At 42.3% G+C, this 13,909-nt stretch overlaps 1 pseudogene; it reads right to left on the bottom strand.

The window, feature by feature from the left end:
- Positions 1-2,230: 2,230 nt before the first annotated feature.
- Positions 2,231-2,647, bottom strand: LOC129688180 (protein BEX2-like; annotated as a pseudogene).
- Positions 2,648-13,909: the final 11,262 nt, after the last annotated feature.

Raw genomic sequence — 13,909 nt, 5'->3', positions numbered from 1 at the left:
TTTCTGCTCCTGGGATACCTCACTCAGGATTATCTTTTCTAGATCCCACCATTTGCCCGTAAATTTTATGATTTCCTTGTTTTTAATTGCTGAGTAGTATTCCATTGTGTAAATGTACCACAATTTCTGTATCCATTCCTTCATTGATGGACATTTGGGTTGTTTCCATGTTCTGGCTATTGCGAATAAAGCTGCTACGAACATGATTGAGCAAATATCCTTGTAGTATAGTTGAGCATCTTTTGGATATATGCCTAGGAGTGGTATAACTGGATCTTGAGGAAGCACTATTCCTAATTGTCTGAGAAAGCGCCAGATTGATTTCCAAAGTGGTTGTACAAGTATTTTCAAGAGAGACAGAGGAAAATAAGAGAAAGAGTGTGACTGATTGCTAGGCTTTTGGTCAACCAGGTACATTACTTGATTTTGGGGTCTCATGTTTCATCTATACTTTTAGAAAAAACTAAGAGATCCCAATATACAAAAGATCTACCAAAGGAAGTCTATAACTCTGGTACTCCAGTGCACTGGCCAAAGAATATTGTAAGCAACCGAGGGCTTCAACCTAAACATGAAAATTAGAAAAGTTGTGTTTTAACAATAAACAGGCAAAACAGCCAGTCCTGGAAGCAAAATCACAGAAGGATCTTTCAGGTAGCTACAGAGCCAATCTGCTGCTCTCGACTCTTGTATGCTGGGTTCAGGGAGTCATGTAAGGTGTCAGTGCCTTCTTGGCAGTCGTAGCAGTGGCCCCAGTGCACAGAGGCAATAGAACTGTGGCATCATTGCTGGTAACATAAACCTAAACATCAGAGGAGTTCCTAGGTAGAGGTTCCCTGCCGAGCCAGTCAAGTAGCTCTTCTATGTCATGATAAACAGAAAAATAATAATGGCAAGATAGGCAGATAGAATTCAAAAACATTGTAGCACTGGCATAACAGAAGTGTGGAGGTAGCTGTTGTGTATATTCTTGAGTGAAATCTGGGTAACCAAGTATAGTGATGGCAACCAAGGTCTTTGGGGGCAACATTGACTACATAGTAAAAGAACAGGGTGAGAAAATGGTGTGCTGTTTGAATATTCCATAAGTAACTGTTACACATACCAGGATCAGGAGCAATGAAACTGTATCCTGACATCATCTGGGAACTCAAAGTCCTCTCATTAAAAACTTTAAGTCTCAGCATCTGCTTTGATAGTCTGCAGGGCAGATCCCTTCAGGGGCCCTCTGTGGCAGGTTCCTAACTTGTTTCCTGTTTTCTTCTTCTTCTGATGTCCATCCTCTTTGCCTTTCATGATGGGGATTGAGCATTTTAGTCAGAGTACTCCCTCTTGATTAGTTTCTTTAGATGTACAGATTTTAGTAGGTTTATCCTATATTATATGTCTATATGAGTGAGTATATACCATGTGTCTCTTTCTGTTTCTGGGACAACTTACTCAGGATGGTCCTTTCCAGTTCCCACCATTTACCTGCAAATTTCATGATTTCCTTGTTTTTCATTGCTGAGTAATACTCCATTGTGTAGATGTACCACAATTTCTGTATCCATTCTTCAGTTGAGGGGGTTGTTTCCAGCTTCTGGCTATTACAAATAAAGTTGCTACCAACATGGTTTAGCAAATTTCCTTATTGTGTACTTGAGCCTCTTTTGGATATATGCCTAGGAGTGATATGGCTGGATTTTGAGGAAGCGCTATTCCTAGTTGTCTGAGAAAGCGCCAGATTGATTTCCAGAGTGGTTGTACAAGTTTACATTCCCACCAGCAATGGAGGAGGGTTCTCCTTTCTCCACAACCTCTCCAGCATGTGTTGTCACTTGAGTTTTTCATCTTGGCCATTCTGATGGGTGTAAAGTGAAATCTCAGGGTCATTTTGATTTGCATTTCCCTGATAGCTAATGAGATTGAGCATTTCTTTAAGTGTTTCTCTGCCATTTGATATTCCTCTATCGAGAATTCTCTGGTTAGCTCTGTTCCCCATTTTTATTTTTGCCTTTTAAATCTGCTTTATTAGTTTCACAATATTTAACAAGCATCTTTCCATGTAATTGTTAAATTCTGCTAACAAAAAGAATTACAGTGAAAAACACAAGTTTCAACTAGAAGCTGATAAGAGGAAGAGATCCACATAAAAGAAGTAACCTCAAAAATTTTACAGCAGTACATCACAAAATGTAAGTTTTGGAAGCAGGGGTCCCCCTATTAGCTTGAGAGAAAACCTCAGGACTCAGGGCATAAGGCAAAACTCATCATGATGGCCATGGTGAGGCGGGTCAGTGATAACTGCCCGCTGACTATGGCTCAGCTGCCTTCCACTTAACTTCTCCATGAGCTGCCTTCTCACATTGTCCCCAAACCTTTCTGCATTATCCTCTCTCATCCTTGCCTGGGGCTCTCCACCCCTATGCATCAGGTGCCATCTATAGTGCAGGATGGGTGGCCTAACTCGGAACCACCTGCGACTGCCTCCAGGCACACTATATTCGCCAGCTTCGAAAGTCAGGGCCACAGCTGGCTCCCTTTTGTTAGCTTCTTGTGGCTTTTCTTCTTTTTTCTACTTTTCCTGCTGGTCATTTTCCATGTTGAGATTTTTTACTCCTTGATCTTTGGACTCCATTGCTCCTGGGCCTATCCTTGTCTTCTCCTCCTCTGCTGGATACCTGGTAGGATGCAAAGCTCAGCTCCTCAGACCAGCTCCGTCGCTCCGCCTCCTGCTTTCTGCTCAGCCCGGTCTACCTGCTCTGCAGCACCAGGAGCTGCGCCACCAGGAACAGGTGCTTCTGCCAGGGATGGTGGGCTGAGGGTGTCCTGTTCCCCAATTTTTAATTGGATTACTTGTTTGTTGCTTATCAACTTCTTGAGTTCTTTATATATACTAGATATTAGCCCTCTGTCAGATAAAGGGTTGGTGAAGATTCTTTCCCAATCTGTAGGCATTCGTTTTGTTTTGATGACAGTGTCCTTTGCTTTACAGAAGCTTTTCAGTTTCATGGCCAACTATTGGGCAGAGTGCATGGAATCTTATGAAAGAAGTGGGAAATAGTAAGATCTGGAGAGGACAGGAACTCCACAAGGAGAGCAAACAGAAAATTTGAACACAGGGGTCTTTCCAGAGATTCATACTCCAACCAAGTACCATGCATGGAGATAACCTAAAACCCTTGCACAGATGTAGCACATGGCAGTTCAGTGTCCAAGTGGGTTCCATAGTAATGGGAATAGGGACTGCCTCTGACATAAACTGATTGGCCTGCTCTTTGATCACCTCCCCCTGAGGGGGGAGCAGCCTTACCAGGCCACAGAAGATGACAATGCAGCCACTCCTGATGAGATTTGATAGACTAAGATCAAAAGGAAGGAGAGGGGGACCTCCCCTATCAGTGGACTTGGGGAGGGGCTTTCATAAAGAAGGGGGAGGGAAAGTGGGATTAGGAGGGTAGGAGGGAGGGGTTTATGGGGGGATACAAAGTGAATAAAATGTAACTAATAAAAGTTAATATATATATATATATTAATATTTATAATAAAATCCCACTTAGGTCTAGGCTTGTGTTAAATTGACAAAACACTAGGATAGTACCTAACCAACAAAGAAATGCTAAGGAAAAGAGTAAACCTGTGATTCAAGGATTAAAAAAAAAATGTGATATAGAATCAAGAAATCCAATTAAAAAATAGGGTACAGAGCTAAAAAGAAAATTCTCTGTAGAGGACTATCAAACGACAGAGAAACACTTAAAGAAATACTCAACATCCTTAGTCATCAGGGAAATGCAAATCAAAATGACCCTGAGATTTCACCTTACACCCATCAGAAAGGCTCAAGTAACAATACATGCTGGAGAGGATGTGGAGAAAGGGGAACCCTCCTCCATTGCTGGTGGGAATGTAAACTTTTACAACCACTCTGGAAATCAATCTGGAGCTTTCTCAATTAGGAATAGTGATTTCTCAAGATCCAGCCTTACCACTCCTAGGTATATCCAAAAGATGCTCAAGCACCCAACAAGGACATTTGCTCAACCATGTTCCTAGCAATTTATTCACAATAGCCAGAACCTGGAAACAACCCAGATGTCCCTCAATGGAGGAATGGATACAGAAATTGTGGTACATTTACACAGTGGAATACTACTCAGCAATTAAAAACAAGGAAATCATGAAATTTGCAGCCAAATGGTGGGATCTAGAAAAGATCATCCTGAGTGAGGTATCCCAGAAGCAAAAAGACACACACATGGTATATACTTACTTATAAGTGGATATTAGACATATAATATAGGATAAACATACTAAAAATCTATGCACCTAAAGAAGCTAAGCAAGAAGGAGGATCCTGATTAAGATGATCAATCCTCATTCAGACAAGTGGGATGGACATTGGAAGAAGGAGAAAACAGAAAACAGGACAGGAGCCTACCACAGAGGGCCTCTGAAAGACTCTATCCAGCAGGGTATCAAAGCAGATGCTGAGACTCATAGCCAAACTTTGGGCACAGTGCAGGGAATCTTATGAAATAAGGGGGAGAGAGTAAGACCTAGAGAGGACAGGTGCTCCACAAGGAGAGCAACAGAACCAAAAAATCTGGGCACAGGGGTCTTTTCTGAGACTGATACTCCATCCACGGACCATGCATGGAGATAACCCAGAACCCCCCTGCAGAGATGTATCCCATGGCAGCTCAGTATCCAAATGGGTACTCTAGTAAGGGGAACAGAGGCTATCTCTGACATGAAGTCAGTGGCTGGCTCTTTGATCACCTCCCCCTGAGAGGGGAGCAGCCAGCCTTGCCAGGCCACAGAGGAAGACAATGCAGCCAGTTCTGATGAGACCTGATAAGCTAGGGTCAGATGGAAGGGGAGAAGAACCACTCCTATCAGTGGACTTGGAGAGGAGCATGGGAGGAGATGAAGGAGGGAGGGTGGGATTGGCAGGGAATGAGGGAGGGGGCTATATCTGGGATACAAAGTGAATAAACTGTAATTAATATAAAAAATAAAAATTTAATTTAAAAAAGTGATTCAGAGCTGGATACCATCAAACAGGACCATAGCATCAGTGGTCAGGTACCAGATGCCAAGCTGGACAAGGCATCACAGAAGCAGTTGGAGTAAAACTGTGCTAGGTATGTACACTATCTGCCTGGGCTGTGAGCAAAGCCTGGCCCCTGAGCTTTCTGCTTCTCACATCTCTGAACAGGTAGCTCTGAACAAGTGGATTCTTAACAGAATAGGGCAGAAACACTCCTGGCAATTACTATCCTCACTGCTATTCCTGCTCAAAATCACCTTAGCGGATATTTATAGCTACCTTCTTCTATTGCCCATTCCTTATTTCTTCTGCCCTCAACGAGCATTTCAACAGATCATGGTTCTTATCTGCAGGGGTGACTCATACCTTCATCCCTGAATGTTCTGGGACATTTTTCATCCTGCCTGGGTTGAATTGTTACAGCTTCCCATTGACCTTAATCACAGGACAGGTTACCACCAAGAAATGCCTTAGAGGAGCTCCTGCACTACGGATATACTGTCTCTTACCTTCACTGTGAACAAGCAATCCAATTTCCCCCTGGTAATCTGAATCAATCACCCTCTCTATCACTGACTCCTTTCTTCACCACTGATTCAAGGGTATCAGAAACCCAAAGTGGCCAGGAAGAAGGCTGAGTTCCCAGTTCAGTGAATGATTACTGTACCTCCTGGCAGAAGGACTCACCTCACTTCTTCTTGGAACTAAAGCTTCCAGGCCAGCACAGACTAATGTTGCAGGACAGGAAGCAAAGTCTGTCCTAGTCATTCACTAGAGGTGATGGTGCGCATCCCATCTCTACCTCCTGTTTTCATGACTCATAAATCCTGGCAGTAGAAGGAACAGTACCATATATTGAACACTGATTCAAATCAGATATAGCCCTCCAGAGTGCCCTTCCCCAGTCCTCCAGGCTTTTGCCACCTAATTGGTCCTCTAACTGTGTTAATAATAATTGTACCGTGCTACCAAGTCAGCTGTTTTGGGATGGTGGGAACATGAGAAGATCAATGGATCCCATGACTGCTGCACTTGTTTGGCTGTGGATGGAGTTCCTTGGTAAGAACCAATTCTGTGTGGAATACTGCAACAGTGGATAAGGCATTCTGTATGTCCATGGATGATACTTTGGGCAGATGTGTTATGTGCAGGAAAGGCAAATTCAAAACCCAAATAAATATCTCTTCCCACAACCTTTTCCAAGATGGAAACAATTCAGTGTGGTCAATCTGCTACCAGGTCACTGGCTGACCACCCTGGAGATGATGCATATCAAAGACTCAGTACTGGTCTCCCTGGGTGACAGACATAGCGCTCAGAAGAGGCCTTGACGAGTGGAACTCCATACTGTTGAGCTCATGATTCTGTATGCAATTGCCCACAGTGCTGCAGCTCTTCACTTCTGAATGGTACCTACATAGCATTCAGAGCTTCTAAGGGATTGCCATATTCCGTGCGTCTGGATTACAGGCCTCGTGGTTTACTTTTCATAGCAACCAGTCAATAGATACTGCCTTAGGTAGTTAGGCCATGAAATAAAGATACTAATACAGTGTATAAAGCTACAGTAATGACCAACAGATAATAAAGATTTTGCTTTACAAACAATAACTTTCTATACTGCTCTTGTTTCTTAGTGTGAGCACATATCTGTCTCCAATTGTAACAAGTATACTGAGTAAATTACTTCCTTAGTTAATAAAATATTTAATTAAAGTGTGTGCTGTGCAGTGGAAGATTATGTAGATACTGAAGGGTAGAGAGTCCTATGTTAGGCAGTGACATGAAAGGGTTACCGAGGGGAGTAGGAGAGACTACAATGAACACGGCGGACCATAGAAGCATACCAGCTTTTGGGATTTGGGGGAAATCAAGCAAATCAAATCATATTATCTATGCTTGTGTAATTTTAACATGTTATACAATGTTTGTATGTTATCTTTAAAATTTAAAGTATAAGGTTCTTTAAGATAACTCTACACTGAGATTTGTGTTAATTTAAGAGCAAGAAAATAGACGGTAGTTGGCTTAAATTGTATTTTCAAGTATATAGAGCTTTGAGGGGGAAAGATGGAACTCAGAAAGAATGCTTTTTCAGTAATTTATTTTTTTATTTTATGTGTTTTGGTGTGAGGATTTCAAATCCCTTAGAATTGGAGTTACAAACAGTTGTGAGCTGCCATATGGGTGCTGGGAATTGAACCTGCATCCTTTAGAAGAGCAGACAGTGCTCTTAACCACTGAGCCATCTCTCCAGCCCCAGAAAGAATGCTTTTTTTTTCTGTTTCTCCAACCAAGGACCATGTATGGATATTATCTAGAACCTTTGCTCAGACGAAGTTCGTGGTAGCTCAGTAACCAATTGGTTTCCCATAGTGAGGGGAACAGGGACTATTTCTGACAGAAACTCAATGACAGGCTCTTTGACCTCCCCACCTCCCAAGGGAGGAGCAGTGCTGCTAGGCCACAGAGGAGGACTTTGCAGCCAGTCCTGAAGATACCTGATAAAACAGGGCCAGATGAAAGGGGAGGAGGTCCTCCTCAATCCGTGGACTTGGAAACGGGCAGGGAGGAGATGAGGAGGGAGGGTGGGACTGGGAGGGAATACAGAAATGGGATACAGCTGGGATACAGAGTTAATAAAATGTAAATAATAATAATAAAATTTTTAAATGCTTTTTTTTCTGCATCACACTGATGAAAAAGATACCAGCTCTAAACCAAAAGCATGCTGGGAAGGAGAGAGACAGGGCTTTAAAAATCCGAAGTCCTTCTAGCAAATTACACATAGCCCATTCGTGTACCAAATGCTTTTTACTATAAACTAACAACAGGGGCAGGGCAATTGCCCTTATAGCCACTTAGAATAAATGCATGAGAATAAAGTGAGGTTCAAGATGACACAAACTCCTGAATGTCATGCTGCTATGAGCAGTAGAACTCATGAAAACCCAGGTCCACATACCTTTGGTTGGGGTTTGTTCTATTTATACAGCACAAAATTAAATTTCTTCCTACTGTTCTAATTCTATATTTAAATAAAACAATAATAGACATGGAAGAATAGTTTTCTACCTACAATACTGAGCATTAGAAACAGGAGGAATAGAATTCTTATTAAGCCTTGATTTCTTGGCACACTGTCTCATTATAGAATTCCTGGATCCCTAAGCATTTAAAGCCAACGATCTGTCATCCAGGGAAGTCTGATTAAATAGGAAATAAGAGAAAGGCCCCCATCATACTCAGGGATTACCAGGTTACTTTGCAGCCAGCCTTCCAAAGCAGCTTGACTCAAGCAAGTCTTGAAGAAAACTCAAATGAGTCTTCCTGCTTTTAAAGTTACTTAGTGGCTGTTTCTATCAATCAGGCCCTCACCTGAAGGCAAGAAAACAAGTATATTTATAATTTTTCTGCCTCTTGTGTTAAAGTGCAGAGACAGGACACCTTGGCAAAGTGTTGATGGCCGTTTTCTCATACAAAGCAGCACAGGAGAACCCAGAACTGTCATTCGAATAAGAGAGGCCATTTCCAACAGGGCTTTCTACGTTCGACGCTTTCACCTTGGATATACGCGTTGGGTTGTGTTCTGTTTTAGTTAACAGGCTACTTTCAGAGAATATTTGGGCTCATAGCAAAACTGAGCAGAAAGCACAGTATCCTCAAGCAGTCCTTCCCACCTCTTGTACACATGAAGCTGCCTCCACCGACAACTCTGAGTGCTCCTTTTCATTTAATGCAATAGATGAACTGACACTGAAATATCATTATCACACAAAGCCCCTAGTTTCCTTCAGGAATCATTCTCCGTTGTACGTTCTGCACATTCTGACAACTACGAGGCGTAGATGCCGCTGTGGTAGTAGACTGACCAGGTCTTTCCCACTAAAAGCCGTTGGAGCTCTGAAGGCTGTGGTTTTTATACCAAAAGTCCTGAGAGAGAAGTTCTTACGGTCCTCTAAGGATCGTGGTGAGCATATATTTGAACCGAAAATCAGGCTGATGAAATACTATTTATGAAAGAAATTTTAACGAGATTCAGGGATAGTCTAAGAACACCAGGACGCGATGGAGGGATGTCGCCGATATTCCCCGGTCAGAAAGGCCATAGGAAGGAGGCGGGAAAAAGCAGGGTGCTTTTGTTGCCGCGCTGTGGGTAGAGTGGTGTTTTTCCTTAAATTGCCTCGCCTGTGAAAGTTCGTGACTCCCAGCACTTTGAACTTTTCAAAGAAAGTTGTCTCTGCTCACAACCCCATGGGTCTGTTGGAAGGATAAGGAGATAATGTATATAAGATGGAGTCCTCTGTTTTCATGTTCAGAGCCACAAGAGTTTTAGAGATCTCGACTCAAGACAGGAGCATTGTTCAAGAGCAGTAGAATGCAACCTACCCACTGATTTTCTAAAAGCTGCATTTTTCAAAAGAAAACTAGGTTAAACTAAAACTTTCATTTAAACCAATATATCAAACTGTTATTATTCTAGCATGTTACTGGTGTATTAAACTATTAATGAGCTCCTCTATGTACTTTTGTCACGCTGCATCTTTGAACCTGGGTGTGGCGTTTAAATTACAGCGCATTTCAAATCAGGCTACCTACTTTCCAAAGATTCAACAGCCGTGTGTAGCTAGTGGCCAAAAACAATGGAAATCTCAGCTTTGTAATTCCTCCAACTGAGAGACTTTTTCAAACTTTAAAAAACTTCACAGAAGCCTGTGAAGTTCTATTCAAGACTGCAGTACATAAAACGTAATGGCAAAGCAGTTTTAATCCCAGAAGAACCTGAAAACCCGTCCGAACTCACAATCTAGTCCACGCCAGCCCTTCTGACCCCCACAGCTCCTATAAAGACATTTCAGCCAGACCTCTAGGCCTCTAGGAACAAAATTTGAAAGTCATGTCTTTTGTATATTACATTACTGCAGTTACTATAGTATTTTATTATCACCAAAAGGAAACCAATTCTGGTACTTTTTCATCAAAACTAACATAAAAATTACCTGAAATTTCTCCTTGATGTGCTACAACTTCTGGTTTGTGTTTTAATTTTGCTGAAATAATTGTTTCATTTGTTTGGAATGATTCATTCATTACACTCCTTTGGTATAGCCAGAAGTTATATCCCTCCGGTACATGTATGAGCATGGACATCGGATTTAGTAATAAATAGCTGGCAGGATTGGTGATGGGTTGGTAGAAGGATATGAGGGGACTAGAATGCTGGTGAGATGGGTGGGGTAAATAGATAGATAGTAGATATATAGATGGATAGATAGATAGATTATTGATAGATGATAGATAGTAGATAGATGATAGACTGTAGATAATACACAGATTATAGATGGATGACAGATGTATAGATACATACATAGATGATGATAGATGATAGAGTATTATCTGACTTTTCCTGGGAAAATATAAACAAATATCTGTTTACCCAAGTTAGAGCACTGATCGCAGACCAAAGAAATGATTCTACTCAAGGGTATCTTAATGAGCCAGTGAGTTATTTGGGTTCTTTACAAGAGCATAGTTGAGCAATTACTTTTAGGAAATTGGGTGACTCAAAAGCAGCCACATTACTGAAAAGGCCACCCAAGCATAGATGATGATCCACAAGTGCTGCATCCCTGAAGCTCCCTTCATGACTCTCATGTGGCTAGACTAGGCAGAGAGTCTCCTTTTCCCAGCAGTTATTGCTGATGACATGAGCTTGGGAAGAGGCAATGTGACCTGTAGGTTTCAGGAGCTTCTTATGACTTGTGAGTTCTGTTTATTTCTCAGCCTTGTTAACCTTCATGCACTTCCTGTGTCTCTTCATGTGTGTATGTGAAGAAAGGTGTGTGTATGTGAAGAAAGGTGTATGCATGTGTATGTTTGTGTGTGTGCATATGAATGGAGAAAGTACATAGATATATACATATGTGTATAGAGATCAGGGTTCTATGGCAGTCTCCTCTCTCTCTCTCTCTCTCTCTCTCTCTCTCTCTCTCTCTCTCTCATTTTTTTGAGATAGGGTCTTTTACTGAACCAGAAGTTCACCAATGAGCCTGAACTCAGCTCTTCATGTTTGCACAGTAAATGCTCTACCAATTTAGCCAATCCCAGCTCCATACTTACGGATCTTAGTGAGCCTCTCTCCAGGAAGAAATGTTTCAATTCAGGTGAAATAGCTACAAATTTAGTGATTTGCCTTTCAGGGACAACAGGCAGGTAACAAAGAAACTGATGTTCCTCAGCAAACCCCAGCTGCAGCCAGCCCACAGTCAACTCCAGAGGAAAGAATGCCAGTTGTCACATAGGTTCTCAGTTTCAAGAGGAAAAGGGGAAGGGAAGAGAAGAAACTGAACGCAGCATAAGCGTGTGCTTTCCTCAAAATGCTTAGTCAAACGAAGCACCATTTGCTATATTCTGTTGTTGCCAGTGGAGGGACAATGTGTGCTCCTTGTGTTTTCTTAGCGTTCTCACACTATTTTTCACAAGGCCATGTGCTGGGTCCAGATCTAACACGCATCGCTGAGCGTGCAGGAAGTGTCCTCTGCAGGACACTTGCATTAGCTATTTTTCCACTGCTGTGATAAAAATACAACAACCAGAAGCCATTTACAGAAGGAATCATTTATTTTGGCCTTATAGTTCCTGAGGGATAAGGGGCCACCATGCCTGAGAGGCATGGCAGCAGACAGGCGTGGTGGCTGGAGCAGCAAGCTGTGGGGCTGACCTCTTCAATGGCAGGCCCAAAGCAAGAGAGCAAGCTGGAAATGGCATGAGTCTTAAACTCTCAAAGCCCTTCTCCAGTGGCATAAAATGATGCCTCACCTCATAAACCTCTTCAAAGAGAAGCACCAACTAAGGATCAGGTGTTAAAATACATCAGTCTGAGAGGCACGTCCTCACGCCCTTCCCTGTGGCAAGTGCACTACACATTTCAGAATGGCGACAATAAACAAGACTATCCTTGCCACCAGGCCTCCTGTGTGCTTTCATCTCTTCCTCTCTCTATTTTATTATTTATTTATTTTATTAATCCCATCACCTCTCTTGGCACATGGTGATGAGATTAATAATCGTTGGAAAATATGTAACAGTAAAAAGAGAGGCCAGCATGATCTCTGAATCCAAATCACAAGTCAGCTCAGCTTAAGGAATACACTAGCTGGGCATAGTCCTACATGCCTACAGATCCAGCAATTGGGAAGGTAAAGGACGGAACATTGCAAGTTCAAAATCAGCCTCGGGAGGCATTTCTTTAAAAATTCCAAATGAAGAATAATAGCCATAAAGATGCCTTGTGATGGAAGCTTGGAGGCTTCATCTTGGATGAGAAGATTGCCTGTTGTGGAAGGGCACTCCTTGTATGAACACGGGAGTCTGCAGTGGACCTGAGTTTACTTCCTAGAACCCACGTGGGAGGGTCACAGCTGCCTGCAACTCCAGTCCCAGGGAATCCAACATCTCCAACAGACACCAGCACTCGTGTGCGCATACCGCTCACATACACAAGCAAATGTAAAAAAATAAATAAATAAATAAAACCTACAATAAAAAAAATTCAACCTGAATGAATGAGAGAATAAGGTTTCTCAGTTCACAGTTAGAGCCCAAGATCCTGTGAGCCCCCAAGAAACTTATTTCATAGATGGAAAGAGTAAATTCAGCTGAGATGTTAGTGACTGAAAGCGGCAAAGGGGCATAGACATATATGGAAGAGGTTCTGGAAGAGAGAGGCGCAGTGCCTGTCTATTCCCAACACATAGACCAAATGCTCAGGATCTGTAGTGTCCTCATCACTCCAAACCCAAAGTACCTGGCTTTACTTGCTTGTCTGACCTGGTACTTCCTGTTCCTCAATTTCTAAACTTGTTTTCTTTTCTTTTCTTTTTTAATAATGTAACGGAAGGCCATGTCTTGTTTGTTTCAACTTCTCTAGGCATTTCCTCCTTCTCCTCACACCCCACCCCCCATGGTGCTCCAAAGTTTCTATCACAGTACAAGACTATGACCCAGGGAAAACTAGACTTTCCAGGCTGATAGAAACAGAACACTGAGGGAAGGTCGGCTTCTGTGGAATGTTCCTCTGGGAGGCCCAGAATGTGGACTCATGTTTGGATGGAACACCAAGTCTGTTTCCAGTGCCTAGAAGTCAATCCAGCATTGTCTCAGGCAATTTGGATTTATGTTCTAGTCTGGTTTTCCTGAGAATCGCTTTGTCTTGATTATTTTCCTTTCTTGTCAAGATTCCCAGAAACAATTAACATTCTAAGAAGCTTAGGAAATGCAACCAAACATAACAACGCTGGGAGGACACAGCCCTTGGAGGTCCCCTGGACCAAGGTGAGCAGATACTGACAGCCTCTTTGTTTCGGTTCTGCTTAGCTGTCAGATGATAATATTCATTCCCTGATTCACAGAGGACCCACAGCTTATTAACTGAACATCAGCTTTTTACAACACATTAGGCAAACGCATGTATTGACCTTTTGTAGTGTCTCTCCATGGTATCATATTTTCTTTTGGCTTACATTAGCGCGTTCTACTGAAAATGGAAAGATGGCTTCAAGCTCCACTGGATTCCAGACATGGTATAATGTGAGGCTCTGTGCTTGTCACTGAGACTATGAATGCATCTCTCCCCAGGGATGTTGCCGCAGATCCTGTCCTGAAGGCAGGACCCTCCAGTGAACACAGCATCTAGCTCTGTGTTTTGCTCCTGCTCACGCGTACACCATCCTAAGCAAGTCCCTGCTTCAGAGGAAAAAGCCTCCTGTGTTGTTTTTATTACCATACAGTGTATAATATATAGACAAGCTGGAAAGAATTCTAGATTTGCTAATCATAAAAGAATGATATTAAGACTCAGACTCAACAAATTAA

Source organism: Psammomys obesus, unplaced genomic scaffold, assembly GCF_907164565.1.
Source record: "Psammomys obesus unplaced genomic scaffold, mPsaObe1.curated_primary_1811, whole genome shotgun sequence".
NCBI lineage: Eukaryota > Metazoa > Chordata > Mammalia > Rodentia > Muridae > Psammomys > Psammomys obesus.
The sequence above is the reverse complement of the archived record's forward strand: the minus strand, read 5'-3'. Positions and strand labels throughout refer to the sequence as shown.